This window comes from Gadus morhua, chromosome 15 (assembly GCF_902167405.1).
Source record: "Gadus morhua chromosome 15, gadMor3.0, whole genome shotgun sequence".
NCBI lineage: Eukaryota > Metazoa > Chordata > Actinopteri > Gadiformes > Gadidae > Gadus > Gadus morhua.
In genome coordinates, this window is record NC_044062.1 from 27,907,093 (window position 1) to 27,929,814 (window position 22,722).

Consider the following 22,722-nt stretch of genomic DNA (forward strand, 5'->3'; position numbering starts at 1 on the left):
TTCTTGAAGTCAAAATCAAAGCAGCTTGACAGGTTGGATTAGAGGGTTGAATAGATGGTTTATTCCAGGATGTACAGCGAGATACAGACTTAGGTTGAATAATCTATAGTGGACCCGGTGGTCGATGACTTGTTCCTTGGCTGTCGAAACCCTCTACTCGTCGAACCAAAGGGTTGGGGCGAGTATTATACAAAAAGGGGATACAGGAATAACACGTGAACAGACGCACTCTCAGCCTTGATAAGGTATCTGGCCCTGGCCATGTCCCGGAGGACCAGGTTCAACCTTGTTGAAACATAACAATGGCAGAATGTTGGGGATAACACCTTGTATCAGTATGAGAGGCCCTGGCCTGTTCCTAGACTAGAAATGTGAACAATAGAGAGACACTAAAATACACCAACATTCTACATTCCTCCCTCTTGATCATACTAAACATAGTTTAAAGATCACCCACAAAAAGAGAATTCAGTGTATTTTCTGGTGACCCATTAATAATTAACTAAATCAATGAAAGAAAGCATAAAAGGCAATAGACAAGTAAATTCAAATCATACACAAGTAAACCAGGTGTAGGCCACTATAATAAAGAAAATAACAAACTCATTAGGTTACTCATGATTAAAACATTTTTAAAGAATCAAGAAAGTCAACTGTCGAGACACCTCCCTCTGCTTGGCAGAACAACATCACAGACAATACTGCATGACTCAGTTGGTTTTGAGTAGCAGTTGCAACAGAGTTATTTTCCAGTTGATGGCCACCGCAGGTGTGATGGGGGATGAGGATGAAAGTTCGTAGTAGGGCGTCAGGACAAACACAGACACAGTTCAGTTCAAGGACTCCTCCCAAGGACTCAACAAGTGTCCATGTCTCCTGGATCTCCCAGGTACGATGAAACATGAAACAAAGAAAAAGTGCAGTATCAGTCATGGGGGAGGCATTGTCACAGCCTCCAACATTAATAATAATCAAAATGATTCGATAAACAATGAAAAATGATCATACAAAAATAAATCGCTTGATTCGAAAATGGTTATATCAGTAATCAGTAATCAGTCATCATAGTTCTCAATAAACCTTGTGTGAATGAATGAATGATTGAACCTTTGTTCAAAAATAAAACAAAACAAACAAAATGTTCTAAAGCTGAGCAGTTGTGTCAAGAAGGAACCAACATGAACTTAGATAGGCAGTGACAAAAGTCCTAGCATCTTTCGAAGACTAACCTCTCGTGAAAATAAAGGAATGAAAATAACAAACACTCAAACACTCCCTACTCTTCACCCTGTATCAGTTAGTTTGCGTGCCAAATCTAACGAGTGTCATTCCAAGTTGGTGTTATTGTTGGTTTCCGACACTGAATCGCATATGTGGCTGAGTTCTTCAGCACTCTACGCCTGTAACTTCTTCAATAGTTCCCTCATTTTGTCTGAGCGATTTTCTTCCCCTACTCTCTCGTTGGAGCGGTCACGGTACATCTTTCGAGGGGCTTTACATTCTCTTATCCAGTGTCCAATTTGTCCACCGTTGTGGCATGGTCGAGGTTCTTTCTGTCTGACTGGCTGGGGGAATCGTCCTCTGTCCCTGTTGGACTGGGGGAATCTTTCTCGTCCCCTGGCTATTTCCTTCTTCTCGTCAGCCAGGAATCGAATCCTGACTTCTTCATCTCGATCCACCTTTTCTCCGAACTCCTTGATCGCTGCCATTGTGCAGTTACTGTTGTCCCAGCTGGGAAGCCTTGTCTTTACTCCCCTTCGGATCTCCGGCAGTACCTGCTGGAGATACATGGTCTTCAAAGGCAAGTCCTGTGACTGGTCGATGGTGTATCATATCATATTCAGTTTGGCCTGAGTACAGCAAATAACATTCGAAGAAGCGCTTATTGAACTGGTCCAGACCCTCGTCTTCCTTCTGCATACAGCGAGTGATTGTTGTCCAGTTTACTTGTGCCCTGGAGTGTTTTTGGATCGACGCCTTTATGGCCTCCCATCCCTTTCCTGGTCTCATTCCGTCTTCTCCTATGGCATCTTCCACCTCGTATCGAATCTGGGTGCGCTCAGTGCTGCTCAGGTGTTTGAACAATATAGCAAGGCCATCGTAGGGGTGGAGTTCGTACAGAAGCATCAGTTGTTTCAATTTCATCCATGGCTTTGGGCCTGCTCTCCTTGGGTGGTCGATTTCCGTACTCCATTTTTCGATGTCCTTCGGGTTGGAGGGTTCATAGAGGATTGTGCGTCCCTCGGCGCTTTCTATCTTCTTCAAGGGCCTGAGGTTAACTATTTCGTCTTTCTCATCTTTGGTCGTCATGTGTGGTGTTGCTGCGCCTCCCATCACACTGCAGTGTGGTTGTTTGTTGTCATCATATCCTCCAATGCGTGATTCATTCTTAGTCACTGTTCCAGGCCTCACCTCGGGGGGTTGTTGTGGGATCTGGATCGCATCATGATTAGCATAGTCAGGTGGGGCAGATGGATTTCCCTTCCGTGGCACGTGGGGGGTACTGCAGATGACCGGATCACTGTGTCTCGACTCCTGTAAACCACCAGGGAAGATGTATTCCCCATCTGGGCCACACAATGGCAGTTTGGGGTACATGCAACCATAGGCTCCCAAGGTTCCTCCTCCTTTGCCTTGGTCACTCCCCTCAGAGGGCCCTGAGTCGAGGGGGTGGGCCGCTATCAGTCCTTCTCCGACTAGCGTCGTGTGTAGGTCTGTGAACTTCCTCTGCTCTTTGTTCCGAGTCGCTTCATCCTTGAACAAACGAATTTCGTCGGCAAGCAGTTTGATTTGCACTCTAATTTTTTTCAGAGCAGTTGTCTTTTCCAATTCATCTCTCTTTTTGTTACAGAGTCTCGCTAACTGAATAAAGATCAATCTCTCTAACCTCCACTTCAAAAACATCTTGTTCCTTTGGTTCAGATTGCTATCCTCTTCCTCCTCCTCTGCCTTCTTCCTGCCTTTACCTTTCGGCATTTTTTCTATCTTTTTCTATCTGTAAAGTAACTAAAACTAGCGACCAATCGCTGTTTAGAAAGAAACAAATAGACGCCTCCCACGGAGCTCGGTATGCCAACAACAGATGATGGCACACTTTTTCCCTCTTCGATTAAAAAAACAATACAGATGATTCCTCGGCGGGGATCAAAACAACATAGCACAAACAAAAAAACTCTAGCGATTCATGTAACCTCACCAGTGAATTCAATACAAATACGGTTTCACTCCTTGTCCGACAAGTCGTAAAACAAAAGCCCTGAGCAAACCAGACGTCTTAAGTTATATTCAGGACACGTATCAACATTGACAAACTAGCACAGATGAACAAATCACTTGAATGACATGCTATTACAATATTCTAGGACTCCATCCCAGCTCAAAGGCCTTATTCAACAAACAATATTCTAGGACTCAAACCCAGACCAAAGGCCTTATTCAACAAACAATATTCTAGGACTCAAACCCAGACCAAAGGCCTTATTCAACAAACAATCTTCTAGGACTCAATCCCAGACCAAAGGCCTTATTCAACAAACAATATTCTAGGACTCAAACCCAGACCAAAGGCCTTATTCAACAAACAATATTCTAGGACTCAATCCCAGACCAAAGGCCTTATTCAACAAACAATCAATAGTTTCATATGGCGTATATTCAGTGATTATTACACAAACTCTTAATCACTAATACAGGTCCTCACTTCGTCAAGCTCTTAATGACACAACTTCATTACTCAGCAAATGTAGTGCAGCCTAATAGTAAAACAAATAATAATAATCACAGTTATGTGTGTGTAGATTATTTTAAGATTACTTTCTTGTTCTTTTCTCTTGGTCGAGAGTGTGGAATGAGATTCAGTCACCGTTGATTCCCACGTGGTGCATAGAGATGCGCTGGTTCAGCCGCGTTGTGGATGCGGGTCCCTCAGCAGGGCAGGCGTTGATCAGACGTTCCCAGGCAGGGCGCACGCTCTTCTCGGTCACAGGGCAATCTTCAGAGGCAATCGTCTTCTCACTCCTCTCTCTTCAAGACGGTGTCACGGCACCAAATGTTAGATTTCAGCTTATTTCTAAACTGTTCGGACAGACTCTGCGTTGTGTATTTTCAGTCGTAGTAGTAATTCTTGAAGTCGAAAACAAAGCAGCTTGACAGGTTGGATTAGAGGGTTGAATAGATGGTTTATTCCAGGATGTACAGCGAGATACAGACTTAGGTTGAATAATCTATAGTGGACCCGGTGGTCGATGACTTGTTCCTCGGCTGTCGAAACCCTCTACTCGTCGAACCAAAGGGTTGGGGCGAGTATTATACAAAAAGGGGATACAGGAATAACACGTGAACAGACGCACTCTCAGCCTTGATAAGGTATCTGGCCCTGGCCATGTCCCGGAGGACCAGGTTCAACCTTGTTGAAACATAACAATGGCAGAATGTTGGGGATAACACCTTGTATCAGTATGAGAGGCCCTGGCCTGTTCCTAGACTAGAAATGTGAACAATAGAGAGACACTAAAATACACCAACATTCTACAGGTTTCAGCGGCCCTCACAACCCTCATCACCACGCAATTGTTGGGGGGGGGGGGGGGGGGGGGGGCATGTGCGACTCCTAATGATATGGGCAGGTAAAAATGTTTTTTTTTTTTTTTTTGCCATGGGCCCCCCCTCTGCCTTGGGCCCCCCCACAACTGTCTACCTTGTCCCCGCAGTCCGTCGGCCCTGTGAACAACCACATAAGGTTGCCAATTTATATTAATTTTGTTGATGTACTTGCACTGTTAATCTTACTGAATTCTACAAGGCAAATTAATTAATTTAAAACTTTAATGGGGCCGTTCCCCGTTCTCGCAGACATGAATAATTGTGTCCAAATACAGATATGAGGACGACAAATGACCTGAAAAGATTTGCTTGGGGTTTGCCTCATTTTTCCTGCATTTACAGTGTGGGCGCAGAATTCAACGGTGCGCTAGATTGATTGTGGCATTGTTGATTGCGACCTGCGTTGCTTGTGGACTCTGCGATGATCGCAGACATGAATAATTGTGTCCAAATACAGATATGAGGACGACAAATGACTTGAAAACATTTAGTTGGGGTTTGACTCATTTTCCCCGCATTTACAGTGTGGTCGCAGATTTCGACGGTCTGCTGTCATGAATTGTGACCCATCGGGGATTGCGACCTGCTGCTTGTGGACTCTGTGATGATCGCAGACATGAATAATTGTGTCCAAATACAGATATGAGGACGACAAATGACCTGAAAACACTTGGTTGGGGTTTGACTCATTTTCCCCGCATTTAGAGTGTGGTCGCAGATTTCGATGGTCTGCTGTCATGAATTGTGACCCATCGGGGATTGCGACCTGCGTTGCTTGTGGACTCTGTGATGATCGCAGGCATGAATAATTGTGTGCACATACAGATATGAGGACGGCAAATGACCTGAAAACATTTGGTTGGGGTTTGACTCATTTTCCCTGCATTTATAGTGTGGGCGCAGAATTCGACGGTGCGCTAGATTGATTGAGGCATCGTTGATTGTGACCTGCGTTGCTTGTGGACTCTGCGATGATCGCAGACATGAATAATTGTGGCATTAGTTCATATTTATTTCATAAACGGCAGTAAACAATAATAATAACGGTGGGCATACAAATAAAAACGGTGGGCATTATAACAAAAACATAAAATGTGCTGAATAAATAGGCTACATTTGATTTCATTTGCATTTCACAGACCAATAGAATGGATAAGGTGTTTAGTACGGTCAATCCCCGTTGCTTCTTTCCCCATAAGACGCTACAGTCAGTAAGACGCTTTCAAGAAAGAAAGCATTGCCCGCCCCGGTGTCACAAAACGAATGTACCCATTCCGAGTCTAGCTTCAAACTCGTGCATGTTGCAGAAAATGTGCAACAGCGCCTTCTGGGGTCACACATTTCGACGGGTCGCAGAATTCGGTGTAACACCAGCATTTTGCGCACAAGTTTGGAATCATTACTAGGTCACACTTAGGTGACGTTGCCCACCTCCGATAGTGAGAGGGAGGGAGGGGTGAGAAGAGTGCACTGTAAAAACATACATTTTGAGACCGATTTTTTTAAATAATAATTAACAAATAAAAATATCGTAATCCTTTTTTTATTTCATGAAGTCAGAATGTATTAAGATAAAAACTGAAAATAAAAATAGATTTGATATTCCTTCAAGTGCGCCATCAAGCAACCAGCCTAATATAAAATAATCCTTTGCCAAGGGAGCAAAATATGCTCCCAAATCAAGAGGCAAAGGAATTAGATGAAGCAGTGGCATTTTTTATTGCAAAGGACATGATTCCTTTCTAAGTGGTTGAAAGCCTGGATTTAAAGAGCCCATGCCATTAAAATCACATTTTTCCTATTGTTTGTTAAATAAGATAGGTGTGAATAAGTTTGTGAGCTGTGCTAAGTTTGAAATCTATGCAGTTTGTCTGCTGAATGCAATAGGCAATGAAAGGAAAAAGGCAGAAGAAATGAGCCGATCTGGATAAGGTGACACTGTGACGTAGCGTTGTCAAATTATTATTCATGGCCCTGCCCACTTGGTTGGTTCGTAACCACCCACAAGAATTCTGAAGGAGTCGTGATTTCGTAGTAACAGGCTAGTCACAGAATTTTGAATGCAATGGCAGAACGACATCGAAGTAGGCTACATGAACAGCGGCATGCTGCCTGCCGCCGGTTGCCGCGAGGCACCACCGCCGCGAAGCACCACCGCCAGGCAGCGGGCAGCCGGGCAGTGGTGCCTCGCGCCGGCAGCAGGCAGCAGGCAGCGCGCGGTTCTGTCTACTACAGATTGATGTGGAAGTGGAAGAACCAGAGACGTCGGAGAACCCGACGAAGTCCTTTGTGATTCATTATATCATCTGGACGTGCACACAGCTTTTGGCCGTGATAATATGTATTATTTGATATAGATGTCTATGTATTATATTATATTATTTAGATATAGAGCTCCAGGACTGTAACGCAAGTGTTGTACACGTCCTTGTTATTTGGATAACCGTTCTGCTGTTGGTGTGATGGCGTATAACACGTCGGACTCTCGTCTCTGGTATTTCTACAACGAGACTCTTAGTGGGGGTTATCTCAGCCATGGTTGAGAATGAATTGGGGGGGAAAGGAACTTTGGCTTTGACTCCCTGAAGTAGGCATGAACCACGACATGAGGGAGAAAGGGATTGTTGACCGCGGTCGTCTCCCGCCAGAGCCTCGCTGCCGATGGACCACGGCTTCAGGAGGCGGTGATTAGCGCTGACCGCTGCCGAGGCGGCGGGAAGCAGGGCTCAAGCGGGATACATTCGCGGTTACAGCAGGAAGTTGTCCTGAACCTCAGACTCTTCAGTCCTCTAAAAAACCTGACCTGTAGACAGGGTCACACAATACATTCAACACTATCCATTCTCAGATGCATCATTAGGGATATCAGATGTCAAAAGATGCACACAATTACATCTTATTCTGACAAATCTTCATCTCTATTCAATTCTCAAATCTCTGTCTTTGTTGTACAACGTTCAATCTTTAGTGTATCATTCATGAGAACTAAATATTAAAGTGCTCACACATTTACCTGTTCATGTGAACAGTTTAAATAATACTTATGGCAAGTAACCATTAACATACAAAACCATTAATTATAAACATCTGAACCATGTGCAAATAACATAACAGTACACATTTTGAGTTAGACTCAGAGGTATTAAAGAATTGTGCTTAGTTCACTCTTACACTATAGGCCTATTCATGTCCGAGATCTGCACCAAAAATTACCCTCTAATTGCTTTAAACTCAGTTGGAATAACATAAATGTCTTCAATAAATTGCACAATACAAAATAAACTATTGTTTTATATTCATCACATTCACAACATATCAAATTACTCTTTTTTCCCTAATATCACCACTGCTTTCTTTCAGCACACGGAAAACAACAGGAAAATAGCACCAGAGCAGCTAAAGAGCAAATTTCTCACCGTTGCTCTGTGTATCAAGGTGGAGCATGCCGATGCCGAACCTCGTAGCAGCTCTCCAGAGGACAGGCAAGCAGTTAGCCTGCTAAGCACAGAGCTAGCATTAGCATGGACGACGACGGTAAGCGTCAAGCTATCTTTTCATCGGATAATTAACTCGTCTTACCGACGTAACTCTCCTTCGTTCAGCCACTTGGCTCCGGACCTCCACTGGGTAAGTGCTCCGACTCTTTTTCCTTTTTCACAGGTTTCACTCTGGGTTTTTTCTCTGGTTTTCCTCTTCTCCTTAACACACAGCTGCCCTCGCTTCTCTGGCTGAGATCCGAAAAGACTGGAAGAGCAACGCGACTGCACTTCCTCTCCGAGCCGACAGGCTGAGCGTGGCCTGCGTAGCTTCTGATTGGCTGCTCAGAACTAGGTACCCTACGTGGGACCATGCGAGTTGAGCGGTGCATTCAAAATAAATAAGATAATTAAAGTAAACAGTCTCTCTTCTTTTATGGTACTAAATTAACAGTGTTTCTTACACCTGGTTACACCCTCCCCTCCTGAACTTATGCACGTCCCTGTGCATAGTATACAGTTAAAGGAAAATTATTCAGTCAGGGCAGGGGGTTGGACAGGTTCTTCTCTTATGACTTCTTCCCAAGCTGTGGACAGTCCTTGAAAGAATGATTTCACTGCTGTGATCAAAGGATTTCCTAGCTCTGTATAATCAAGCCGTCGTGGTGGTTGACGATTTCTTTCAGATCTCCTGACAGAATCATTTGTATCTGTGTTCTCCTCTGTATCCATTGGGATTGTTCCATCCTTTCCTTCCTCAAGTTCTGCTCCTTTAAAACCATCCTCCTCAACTGGAAGTTGTTCTCCTTGGACATCTGGATTATCATCCTCAGGTAAGTCATTTTGAATCAAGGCTGGTTCATCGGCTTGTTCGGTTGGTGTGACTCTATCGGCGGATAAGTACTCAGTATCACTCTGATGAGAGTTAAACTTGATGGACATCAAAGGACCATCTGAAGTACTATTGGAAATATCAGGTAAATTGTCAAAATCGGGTTGGGTGTCAAGATCGGTTGGATTGTCAAATTCAGGTGGATTGTCAAGATCAGGTAAATTGTCAACATCTGGTGGGTTGTCATCATTTTGAGAATTTACAGGACTCTCGACAGGACGAACGCCTGGAGGTTCAGTATGCCGAGTGTCTTGGACATCGGTCATGGACAGATCCGGGTACACAGGAATCTCACTGACCATGGGGACAGGGGAACTTAACCAAACAGGAATGAGTGCATCATCCTCTTCATCTGAGGAATTCTCTTCCTCTACAGCAGGGTTTGCACGAGTTCCTGGCCTGCGTGGTACCGGCTTTTGCACAGGCTCACTATTTTCCTCCGCAGGTAGGTACCCGTACGGCAGCAACAGGTCCCTGTGTAGCGTCCTTAGGGGACCATCCGCGTTTTCAGGTTTAACAGTGTATACAGGGAGAGTGCCTGCTCTTCTCACCACCACATGGACAGTGGGTTCCCATTTGTCTGAGATCTTGTGTTTTCCCCGGATGCGGACATTCCTGACCAATACTCGATCTCCAGGTTCCAGGTCTGAGACGGTAACATGTTTATCAAACCTTGTTTTGTTCTCGAGAGCGATCTTTGCAGCCTTCTCCATGGCTATCTTGTAGCTCTCCTTGAGACGTGACTTGAGGTTTAGCACATCACATCAGAGTGAGATGAATGTTGACCCTCTGGTACTGGCAACTTGAAGGCAAGATCAACTGGCAGGCGAGGTTGGCGCCCGAACATCAGTTCGTACGGGGTGAAGCCAGTCACCTCGTTCCTGGTGCAATTGTAGGCATGGACCAGGGGTCTCACATGATCACGCCAACTGGACTTGTCTTGATTTTGGAGAGTGCCCAACATATCAAGCAGGGTACGATTAAATCGTTCCACGGGGTTGCCCCTAGGATGGTATGGGGTTGTCCTCACCTTGTGGATTCCAGCCACCTGACAGAGTTCCTTGATCGTGCGGGACTCGAAGTCTGGACCCTGGTCACTATGTAACTTCTCCGGGATACCATAGTGTACCATAAAGTTTTCCCACAGACACTTTGCTACTGTGCGAGCCTTTTGATTCGGTGTTGGGATGGCGACCGCAAATTTAGTGAAGTGATCTGTGATCACCAGTATATCCTTGGTTCCACTTTTGTCAGCCTCCAGGGACAGGTAGTCCATACAGAGGAGCTCAAGAGGTCGAGTGGTCCTAATGTTGACCAAGGGGGCTGCTCTTTCAGGTCGTGCCTTCCTCCGCACGCACCTGCCACATGTCCTCACTTTCCTTTCCACACTCATGACCATCTTTGGCCAATAGAATCTGGTCCTTACAAGGTCCAGCGTCCGGTCGACTCCCATGTGACCCATATGGTCGTGCAGACTGGTGAGGACTGTGTCGCGGAGCTCAGCTGGAAGAACAAGCTGGTAAGTTGTCTGTGGCCCCACTTGGCGTCGCCTGAACAGGATGTCGTTATGGAGCTCGAGACGATTGAGTTCTCGGAGGAGGAGTGGGAGATCAGGAAGTTGGGTGCGCAAGGTGGGAGGTGGTGTGTCCCCATGTTCGATCTGGGTGATTACATGCTTTATACATTGGTCAGCTCTCTGTTTAGCTGCTATCTCAGCTTCAGTGAGATGGGGGACGGTTGGAAGACCTCCAAACTGTTCTTCTTGTCCATAGCTGTCGGGAACAGCACTAGGGTACATGGCAAGAACCTCCACTAAAGCAACACGATCTGTATCTCCCTCTCTCTCATCATCAGGACTGACACTGTAGGTGAGCTGTCTCTCACAGATTGCTTTCACAACAGACTGATCGACTGCATTGATGTTGTTTGGATCAGAGAGGTGATCTTGTGTGAACTGCTGTATACGTTCTCTCTCTTTTTGTGATTTCAGATCGTCTGCTAGTATCCCATGTGGTCTGCGTGATAATCCATCCGCATCTCCGTTCTGCCTTCCTGGACGATAGAGGAGTTTGAAGGAGAATGTGGATAGTGCTGCTAGCCACCTATAGCTGGTCGCGTCAAGTTTGGCCGTTGTCAGGATGTAAGTTAGCGGATTACTATCCGTTACAACGGTGAACTGGTTGCCGTACAGATAGTCGCTGAACTTTTCGGTGACCGACCACTTGAGCGCCAGGAACTCTAGCTTGTGCGCTGGATAGCGGCTCTCACTTCTTGACAGCCCTCTACTGGCGTAGCCTATGACTCTGAGTTGGCTCTCCTGCTCCTGATATAGCACAGCACCGAGCCCGGTGGTACTGGCGTCGGTGTGCAGTATATAGGGTTTCTGGGGGTCAGCGAAGGCTAGTACAGGGGCTGTAGTGAGGCTCTGGATGACTTCCTCAAAGGCTTGCTGGCAAGCTGGCGTCCAGCGCCCCCCGAAGGGCTCTTTTGAGTCATGGTATTGGTTTGTTTTCTGTCTTATGTCTGTTAGTTTCGCTTTTGATTTCTTGTGGAGAGGTGGGTAGCCAGAGGTTAAGCTGTGGAGGGGCTTTACGATGCTGGAGTAACCCTTAACGAACCTCCTGTAGTACCCAGCGAAACCGAGGAAGGATTTCAGCTCCCGTAGGGTCTGGGGGACAGGCCATGTCGTCAGGGCTGAAATCTTCTCAGGATCTGTCTGAACGCCACTTCTGGAGACTATGTGACCCAGATAACGGACTGATGTCTGGAAGAAGACACATTTTTCTGGGGATAACTTCAACCCAAACTCTTTGAGACGAGTTAGCACTCTCATGAGTCTTTCTTCGTGCTCCTCAAGGGTTCTGGAGAAAACTATGACGTCATCAAGGAAGACCACCGCATCTTTCAAATGCATATCCCCCATGCACCGTTCCATTAACCTTTGGAACGTGCTGGGGGCATTCGTCACTCCTTGAGGCATTCTGTTGAATTCCCAGAATCCGAGCGGACACACAAAGGCCGTCTTCGGTTTGTCTGCCTCTTCAACCTCGATCTGGTAGTACCCCGACTTAAGGTCGAGAACTGAGAACCATTGAGAACCATTGAGGGCCGAGAATGTGTCCTCCAGCTTTGGAAGGTTGTACGCGTCCTTTATAGTCTGGAGGTTTAGACGCCTATAATCGATGCACAACCGGACTTGGCCGTTCTTTTTCCGGACTACCACTATGGGCGATGCAAATGGTGACTCTGACTCCCTTATAACTCCCGCATCAAGAAGCTCTTTAATGTGCCTCCGGACAGCTTCAATGTCCTGTGGGTGGATTGGTCGGGCACGTAGTTTGAAGGGACTTTCATCTGAGAGTTTTATGTGGTGTCGCACCTGGTCCGTCCGGCCAAAATCCTGGTCATGATGTGCAAACACATCAGCCATGTTGTTGAGCTGCTGAGTGATGCGTCGCTTCCATTCGAGTGGGACTGGGGAATCAGCGAAATTGAAATTCAAGGTGGGTTCTTGAGATGACTGGGTCTCTGGAGGTCTCTGGAGAGATTCTGATTGCTTGGCTATGCTGTGCTCCTTTAATATGATGGTCTGATAAGCACTAACCTCTGCAATAGTGCACTTAGCAGGAATGACGATGTCATGGTCAGACTCGTTGCTTATGACGACTGGTAGCTTATGGGGCCGTAGCTGGGGGAAATCAATCATCCTGAAGACCAGTGACAAGGGCAACTCCCTCCACTACTACAATTTCACCGGCTGGAATGACTTGAGGCGTCTTGCCTTGCATCTTTACTACCCCCTGGTGGTTGTTGCTTGCCTGCTTCCGTCTTAACTCAATGACCTTGAAAACTACTTTGTAGCCGTGTGGGAGGGGCTGGCGATTGGTTAAGTCAGTCTCTGAGTAAATGTCAAACAGTACATCTAGAGTGTTAGTACCTATGAGCATGAGGGACTGTGAAGTGTCAGGAACAACTAAGGCAAGTGTATTTACATCTATTGGGACTCCTACAAAGTATTTTGGAAAGGTTATGGTCATTTCTATATAGCCAAAGTAAGGCACTAGCTGGCCATTTGCACCTTCCACTTCTAAGAGGTCATGAATCGGCTTAATCTTCTGCTCTGAAAGGTGCTGCTTGTAAAATGACTCAGGTACAGTGGTAACTTGTGAGCCTGAATCAAGAAGGCAGTTGACCTCTTCACCTCTCACAGTCACTTGGGCTGTGCTCTTGATGCCAACCAGCCGTTTGGGGAGTCTAAACGGTTGGTCCTGCGTTGGATGATGTAAGCTGGAACATGTTTGAGCTTTAATGTTCTCTGTATGTGTAATGTCTTTGTTGATCTCAGTAGGGGTTTTGTCTTCCTTGTTTACGTCTGAGGGACGTTGTTGACTCTCCTCAGCCCCTGTTTGTCCCACAACAGGAACTGTTAGTCGTTTAAAGGTAAGTTTGAATCATTTTGAGCTTCCCACTGGCGCTGTTTTTTTTCCAACTGCCTCTTCTTTTCTGCCACTAGGTCGGGGTTTGCGGGGTCGGTGCAGCAGGGGACAATGTGCCCATCTTCGCCGCAGTTAAAACAGTACCAGGGCTTGGGTTTGTATGTCTGTTTCTTTTTGATTTGTCTTTGCATGTCTGTATCATTTGGCTTTGACATCCTGCTCTGTTGCTTCCCTGCAGATCCCTTGCTGCTAGCTCCTTTGGTGTTTTTCTGTGACATGTATGTAGTTAGTTGGCTTTGGAGACTTGCCACTTGCTTTCTCAGATCCTCAATAGCACTGATACTGCTCTCATCTTTCTCCTCTGGTTCACAAACATATGCGCCATGGAACTGCACCTGAGCTCTTTGCTTTGTGATGCCAATATGTTTTTTCATACGACAGGATTTTGCTTGCTGTCGATCTTCTTCGGAGCGAATCATTAGCAAGAGGTCTGAGAATGGAGGTGGGCTGCTCTTCTTTTGCTCCAGTTGCAGGGCGCTGAGCAAGGTGTTATCCCAACACCCCCTGCAGAACTGCTTAGTAAGATGTTTGTCTACTTCTTCATGTGTAACTCCCCCCCTTTTTGTTGCTCTGTTCAAGGCTAACTGGAGCCGATGAAGGTAAGTGGATGATTTCTCACCTGGGTCTTGGAGGGTGTTCAGGAATTGAGCAAAGAGCTCCTCTCCATCTTCCACAGTACCGACGGCTGAGTCTAGGAGCTGTAGGTAGGTTGCAGGCGGTGACTCAGGCCGTAAGCTTTTAACTACATCAGCTGCTGGTGGGAGCAAGCTTTCATGGATTTTTCTGGATATTTGCAGAGGAGACATGCTAAGATCATTCTGGAGCAACTCAATGTGTATGCGCCATGTGTCATAATCAGTTTCATGATTAGGTCTGGGAGTCTTGCCGGAGAAGGAGCGGAGTCTCACTTGGGATTGGATGTGTGGGACAACGTCTTGCCTCCGCACAATATGCTCGACCACGACCTTCTGGATGTCCGGTGGGTTCAAGTCACTTACTGATGGGGACGGTGCTCTCTTTCCATTGGTGAGGGGAACATGGTCAGTGGCACCGTTGCTGCTTGGTGTGGCATCTGGAAATGAGGTGTAAGACTGTTGCTCTTGATGAGTGGGTGGGGATACGACAGTGGTCTCAACATGCGTGGGGGAGGATTCTTCAGTTGTGGGCTGCATAGTTTCAACATCTTCCCCGATCTGAGACATCATTTCCTTCAACACCACGCAATAGTCTTTGCCACTCATCTTAGCTAGTTGCTTGAGCTCAGCTAAGTATGTCTTGGTAACATTACTTCCAACCTTGGTAACGTACACGCCACTGAGTGTTTTTACTTCATAGACAACAGTGGGGTCACCTCGTGCTATGTACATGTACGGTAAGCGAGGTTCTAAACCTTCTAAGGCTGAACCGCTAGCATATTCAACGATCAGGTTTTGAAAGAACTCGGACTGTGAATCATCAACCAAAAGGATTCTCTCAATTTTACCATACTGTTTTAGAAAGTCAATCACTTGTTCATCTTGTTCAGCTACCTCAGTAATTCCACTGACAGTAACTGCATTTGGAATTTTGACACCAGACTTTTGTATGAAATCCATACTGGTCATTACTTCAATATTGATGCTCAAATCAAATGGCTCCTGGCTGGCTCGCCACTTCTGTAACCAATTTTAGGAGTGTAAAAGTGAACTACAGTATAATATAAGTTGGACTAACAATAAGACCAGGACCAGAATCAGAAGAGACCAAATTCGAGAGGAGCCACTGTACTGAGCAACAACAATGAGGCAGACACAAGAGTAACAATTGAGTAGCCACTCTTATATTTTACAGTGAACAAAGTAATTTGTCTGGTTCGTACAAAATGCAAAATATTATACCAAACAGTAAGAAAAATAAAAAAAGTAGTGTGCACACTTAAAACAAAAATGTCTGTTGGGGCCCTTAAAATAAAAGGAGTTGTTGCAAGTTCACCTGATTCCAAGGTTCCTTGTAGTGTAATGTGAGTGTATTATTTTTGTGAATGAGTGTGTACGTGAATATCTCCTCGGTGCTAATCTTCAATCAGGGTAGTTGGCTCGCCATCTTTTACAGCAGGAAGTTGTCCTGAACCTCAGACTCTTCAGTCCTCTAAAAAACCTGACCTGTAGACAGGGTCACACAATACATTCAACACTATCCATTCTCAGATGCATCATTAGGGATATCAGATGTCAAAAGATGCACACAATTACATCTTATTCTGACAAATCTTCATCTCTATTCAATTCTCAAATCTCTGTCTTTGTTGTACAACGTTTAATCTTTAGTGTATCATTCATGAGAACTAAATATTAAAGTGCTCACACATTTACCTGTTCATGTGAACAGTTTAAATAATACTTATGGCAAGTAACCATTAACATACAAAACCATTAATTATAAACATCTGAACCATGTGCAAATAACATAACAGTACACATTTTGAGTTAGACTCAGAGGTATTAAAGAATTGTGCTTAGTTCACTCTTACACTATAGGCCTATTCATGTCCGAGATCTGCACCAAAAATTACCCTCTAATTGCTTTAAACTCAGTTGGAATAACATAAATGTCTTCAATAAATTGCACAATACAAAATACACTATTGTTTTATATTCATCACATTCACAACATATCAAATTACTCTTTTTTCCCTAATATCACCACTGCTTTCTTTCAGCACACGGAAAACAACAGGAAAATAGCACCAGAGCAGCTAAAGAGCAAATTTCTCACCGTTGCTCTGTGTATCAAGGTGGAGCATGCCGATGCCGAACCTCGTAGCAGCTCTCTGGAGGACAGGCAAGCAGTTAGCCTGCTAAGCACAGAGCTAGCATTAGCATGGACGACGACGGTAAGCGTCAAGCTATCTTTTCATCGGATAATTAACTCGTCTTACCGACGTAACTCTCCTTCGTTCAGCCACTTGGCTCCGGACCTCCACTGGGTAAGTGCTCCGAATCTTTTTCCTTTTTCACAGGTTTCAATTTGGGTTTTTTCTCTGGTTTTCCTCTTCTCCTTAACACACAGCTGCCCTCGCTTCTCTGGCTGAGATCCGAAAAGACTGGAAGAGCAACGCGACTGCACTTCCTCTACGAGCCGACAGGCTGAGCGTGGCCTGCGTAGCTTCTGATTGGCTGCTGAGAACTAGGTACCCTACGTGGGACCATGCGAGTTTAGCGGTGCATTCAAAATAAATAAGATAATTAAAGTAAACAGTCTCTCTTCTTTTATGGTACTAAATTAACAGTGTTTCTTACACCTGGTTACACCTGCGTTACAGTCCAGGGGCTCTACATCTAAATAATATCATATAATGCATAGATATCTATATCAAATAATACATATTACCACGGCCAAAAGCTATGTTCACCTCCAGACGATATAATGAATCACAAAGGACTTCGTCGGGTTCTCCGACGTCTCTGGTTCTTCCACTTCCACATCAATCTGAAGAAGACGAGGTCGTTTGAGATTCATAATAGCCTATCGTCTGGAGGCTCACACAGCTTTTGGCCGTGATAATATATATTATATATTATATGATATAGATATATATGTATAATATGGGTTTCTAAGAGCCATTGCGATACATCCACCGTAAACAGAGCGCATGGTACCGTGGCTACAAGCTGCTCAGGGCCAGGTGATAATATATATTATATATTATCTGATATAGATATCTATGTATAATATGGGTTTCTAAGGGCCATTGCGATACATCCACCGTAAACAGAGTGCATGGTACCGTGGCTACAAGCTGCTCAGGGCCAGGTGATAATATATATTATATATTATATTATATTATATAGATATCTATGTATAATATGGGTTTCTACGAGCCATTGCGATACATCCACCGTAAACAGAGCGCATGGTACTGTGGCTACCAGCTGCTCAGGGCCACACCCCCACCCCCCTCCTTGACCTGCCTTGACACGACACACCGAAACAGCGCGTTTGGGGGAAGCTCAATGTGCGACTGGTTCGGAGTGGCTGTAACTCTGCACCACGGCTGAATTTCGGGGACGTCTTTGAATACTGTGTTTGTGGCCCACTAATACCTATATTAAAGCATCCATAAAATAGCATGGCATGGGATCTTTAAGCATTTGATGCAGAAGACGGACCCACGCTACAAGCTGCCATCTCGTGTTTACTTTTCGGATTCAGAGATTCCCCAGATGTTTGAAAAGGTGTGTGCGACTGTTCAGAAAAAGGTGTGTGAGGGAGACCTGTGGACGAGCAGAAACCTACATCAGTTTAACCATCCACTACATCTCCCCGGATTGGAAGCTGATGTCCCACTGCTTGGAAACAATGTATTTCCTGGAAGACCACACCCACGCCCACATTTTAGAAATGATCGACAGTATTCTCCAGGCTTGGAAAATACAAAAAGGGCAGATTGTCTGTTTCACAACAGATAATGCCTCCAACATGAGGAAGGCATTTGAAGATGACCAACATCCTTGGGTGTGGTTAGGGGGTTTTGGGAACAATCTAAATTTAGCCATCTCAAAAAAAGGTTATATCGTATCGTGATATCGTGATATTAATTTTGATATCGTATCGTATCGTACTAAAAATGTCATATCGTCACACCCCTACTGTGGACTCACCTCTAGAGTCCGTACGTGGTTCACCACCGCGGCCAGCTCCACCGATTGTGTCCTCCGTGGCCTGTGACGCCAGGAGAGATAACACATCATTGGCCTCATCCTCTCGCTCATCCTGGCTGTCATACCTGCGTAAGGGTAAACCCTGCTGGCCTGATGGTAGGGATGGCGGACCTCTCTGCTCTTCCAGCCTGCCTAGCCTTTCTGTTAGTGCTTGGAGGACTGCGAGGACATGACGTGACTCTGCGCTACCGCCCCCTGCTGCCTCAGCCGGGGCGGGGCGCTTCGCCGGCCTGGGGGTCTCTTCTTTGTCAGACCTACAGGGAGACTCATACTGCCGAATCCGATCTTCTGAATGTCTGCGTGTGTGCATATGCCCACGCTTACGGGATCGGGGCGACCGACGGGGTGAGCGTCGTCTCTCCGCCCTGCCCTCCTGCGCGTGACCGCGCACCTGGTCGGCACGGCGAGGTCGCTCCCCCCTGGACAGGTCAACTGCTGCACTGCAGGGGTTGTCTACGTCCTCCAGCACGTGGACGGCCCCCAGGCAATCAGGGCACTCTCTGTGCCCATCGTCAGCGCTCATCGCCGCGCTGCAGATTCTGCAGTGGCGTGGGGCCATTCTGGCAAATTGCACTTCCCCCAACACCGAATAACCAGAGGGCTCTGGTAGCCGGCACGGGGGCGCAAACACACCTGACCCGGCTCACACTTACCCCAGCGGCTGCAGACAGGGGCTATAGGGCGCTGTTGGATTAAGCACTTCCACCGACGCAAAGTCAGGAGTTCACCTTGGTAGCCGGCAAGGGTGCGCGGACGCACCTGACCCGGCTCACACTCCCCCTAGCGGCTGCGGACAGCGGCTATAGGGGGCTGTTTGATTAAGCACTTCTACTGACGCAAAGTCAGGAGTGACTACCCAGGTGAAGACAGTAATTGGCTGAATAATGACAATGCACACTTATTGCTAATTCAGTAAGCATACACTAATTCAGTACACCAAAATCATAAAATAATTATATTTTTTTAAACAACAATCTCCACTCTTTCTGGCTACTTACCTATAAATGCCAGTAGAGAAGCTAACCACAAATCAAAAGCATATGACACGATATTGTGCCTACAACAATACAAATTATAGTGGCTCACGCCAGTGCACGGATGCACCAGCTGGCTTAACTAACTCCTTGTGAGTGCCCGGTTTGTTTACATGATGTGGGCGATCTGTCTGCGTCACACACAAATACCCGGCGCATTTACTGACGCAAATTATGTTTAGAAATGTTCAGCGTAGTGTCCGAATTATCGTTTGTTCGCTCCCTATATAGTGCACTATATCATGAACACTATATAGGGAATAGTGAGTGAGTGAATAGGGAACGATTTCGAACACAGCTTTTGACTTTGCGTATTCGTCTGTGGGTTTTTTCTGTTACTTTTTCTGGTTTATTTTTTCTCACGTCGCGCCCCCCCTGAGGAAATCTGGCGCCCCCCAGGGGAGGCGCGCCTCACAGTTTGAAAACCACTGGCCTAGAGCATGGTTTCAAACCTTCACAGATTCAGGTGCATGTTCAGTCTGTATGTTTTTTTGGGTGTCAAGCAAAGAAGTTGCGAGACAACCTATCTTTGTATTCAATCACGTGACTTTTTCGGTAGTTTTACTTCCAGTGAATTCTTTGGTGGTCTACCTAACCAAAATGGCCGCCGTAGTGCAAGGACCTGCTCTAGATTTATCCGAGTATACCAACAATTTAGACACAATTTCACGTTTGCGATACCTCCAAAAAGTTAGTATGTGTGGTGGCATCGACCCTTATGCGTTGAAGAAGAAAGATTGCGGTACGGATTTGGAATTGTACCCAGCAGTAGTTTCCCGACATCTCCAACTACCTGGTCCTGTCGACATCCTTCTACACCACGAAACAGATGAAAGCATGGAAGAGTATGAAAGGCTACAACTTCTTTGTGTGTGGCTGGGTGAAAGACCTTGGCGTGAAAAGGCTGCCCGACAAGTCCTGCATCGTTTATGCCCATGTAATTATGATATCTGTGATGCGGTCAGTGCTATGTTTGTAGTGTAAACAAACCGCGATCGCTCGATTCTAACTTTCCCTTGCTCTTCTGAATTAGGTCAACCATTCTCAGAGATCGTCTGAGACTCCACTGAAGACATGGCTATTAGTGAAAGAAGATGGAGAGGTGATTACAGGACTTCAACTTACCGAGGACTTCAACGACCACGTCCCGGGGCCTGCCCGTAATTCCGACACCTCATTGTTCCGACGTCTCAATGGTCCGAAATATTTCCCATTAGATCGACATGCCACTATGCCGACGGTTCAATGTTCCGAAAACGGAACCAATTGGTCCGAAGGTCAGTTTGTCTGACTTTTCAAAAAGGAGGCGAATTAGGCCGACGGTTCAATATGCCGAATAGGCCTAGGCCTACATATAAAGAGTTTTATACCTCGCTCGCGCTCTCTCTCGCTCTCTCTCACTCTCTCCAAAATACAACATAGGCCTACATATCACGTTCACGATGAATATTGGAGAGCAAAGTGACAACTCTTCACTTAATTTCGACACGGTGTTTCAACCCCATGGACAGAGAGCGTAGGTCTAATTCTCAACACACACACACACACACACACACACACACACACACACACACACACACACACACACACACACACACACACACACTTGACTAAGTAGGCCTACACGGTATGAGGTATAAGTTTGGCTAAATCAATACCAGCGAAATTATTTAGGCTAAAAGCCCACTGTAAACAACACATATAGGCCCACACACAGCTAATAAAGATAACATTTTTATTTGTTTTTCACTCACCGTTTGACTTCTTTACAGGAAAAGTATTAGTCCTTGTATAACGTGCGCTTCATAAATTCACCTCTTGTGACCCTTCAAGCCCACAGCAACAGTCTGGCTTGGTGAAGTGCACTGCTGAAACTTAGCCTACATCGTTTTTTATTTTTGGTTTCATAATCACACATGTGGAATTTGCGCCTCCTTTTTTAAAAGTCGGACAAACGGACCTTCGGACCAATGGGTTCAGTTTTCGGAACATTGAACTGTCGGCATAGTGGCATGTCGATCTAATGGGAAATATCTCGGACCATTGAGACGTCGGCACAATGAGGCGTCGGAATTACATGCATGCGCACGCTGCGACCTGTAGGAAAAGTTTGGAAAAGTTTGTTTGGCTGTCAATGTTTTATCGTGTTTTTACTGTTTGATGTCTGTTTTTGTCTGTGACATCGAGATTCTCAAGTGACTTAAACTGTGCACGGTGCTTTTGACTGAAGCAACATGGATCTTTTTTGGGTCGTATCGCTGTTTTTGTTACCTCTCCTGTTTTATCCGGACATCATCGCTGCTGCCTGCTCAGCCAGGAGGCAATACAGCAGAAGTGAGTTGCTTCAACTTAAATTTGTGAGACCGGCTGGCATGCCAGACACCACGCTACAGATTCCGGGTCTCATCCGAAGATATCCAAATAACATCCACGGAGAAACGGGGGAGAAGAGGAAAAGGAAGAGGGGGAGGCGAGGAGGAGTCCGGCTACGACTGAGGAAGATGCCGCTTAACCGGCTCCCGCTGCCCTCTATGATCCTCGGAAATGTGCAATCACTAAGAAATAAAATGGATGAACTCCAGGGGAATGCCCGCTTTCTTAAGGATTTTAAAGAGTGCTGCGTGATGGCGTTTACAGAGACATGGTTAACCGAGCGCGACCAGGACTCGGACCTGATGATCAGCGGCTTTGGAGCTTCGCACCGCCTAGATCGGAACAGTGAGGTGACTAAGAAAACGCAGGGAGGGGGGGTATGTATCTATATCAATCAGAGATACTGTACGTCTGTTACAGTGAGAGAGCGCATTTGTACTCCAGATGTGGAACTTTTATCAGTGTCGTTACGCCCCTTTCACCTACCTCGCAAGTTTCCCCAGATCTTCATCACAGTTGTTTACATCCACCCGAGAGCGCACGCGCCCTCCGCTTGTAAAACAGTGTATGACTTAGTACAAAAACTGCAGTCAATCTCCCCTGACGCCCCGGCTTTTGTAATGGGTGACTTTAACCATGTTTCCCTTAAGAAGTCAGTCCCCAACTTCCACCAATATATATCATGTCCCACCAGACGGGATAAGACTCTTGATATGTGCTTTGGGTCAGTAAAGGAGTCATATAAATCATTTCTGCTACCTCCTCTGGGCCATGGAGACCACAACTGTGTGTACCTCATTCCCACATACAGAACTGTACTGAAGAGGGAAAAGGTCTATACAAGGGACATTCAAAACTGGACAGAATAGTCAGTGCAGTGTCTAAAAGCCTGTTTTGAATGTACTGATTGGGACATGTTTATAGAGGCAAGTGGGGGGGACTTAGACGAGTTAGCCGATGTAACATGTTCTTATGCCACATTCTGTAGAGACAATATCATACCATCTAAAATGATAAAAATTTACTCTAATAACAAGCCATGGGTAACAAAATCCGTCAAATCCAGCATACAGGCTAAGAAACGTGCTTTCAAACATGGGACTGCCTCTGAATTGTATGAAGCCACGAAAGATTTGAAAATTTAAATTC

At 45.8% G+C, this 22,722-nt stretch overlaps 1 long non-coding RNA gene across 1 annotated transcript; it reads right to left on the reverse strand.

Annotated features, from left to right (window-relative positions):
- Positions 1–15,263: 15,263 nt before the first annotated feature.
- On the reverse strand, positions 15,264–16,436 carry LOC115560026 (uncharacterized). Its single transcript, XR_003979666.1, has 2 exons — positions 16,221–16,436; positions 15,264–15,607 (listed from the first exon to the last, which is right to left on the reverse strand). It is a non-coding gene; the product is annotated as an uncharacterized LOC115560026 (long non-coding RNA).
- Between the last annotated feature and the right edge of the window lie 6,286 nt (positions 16,437–22,722).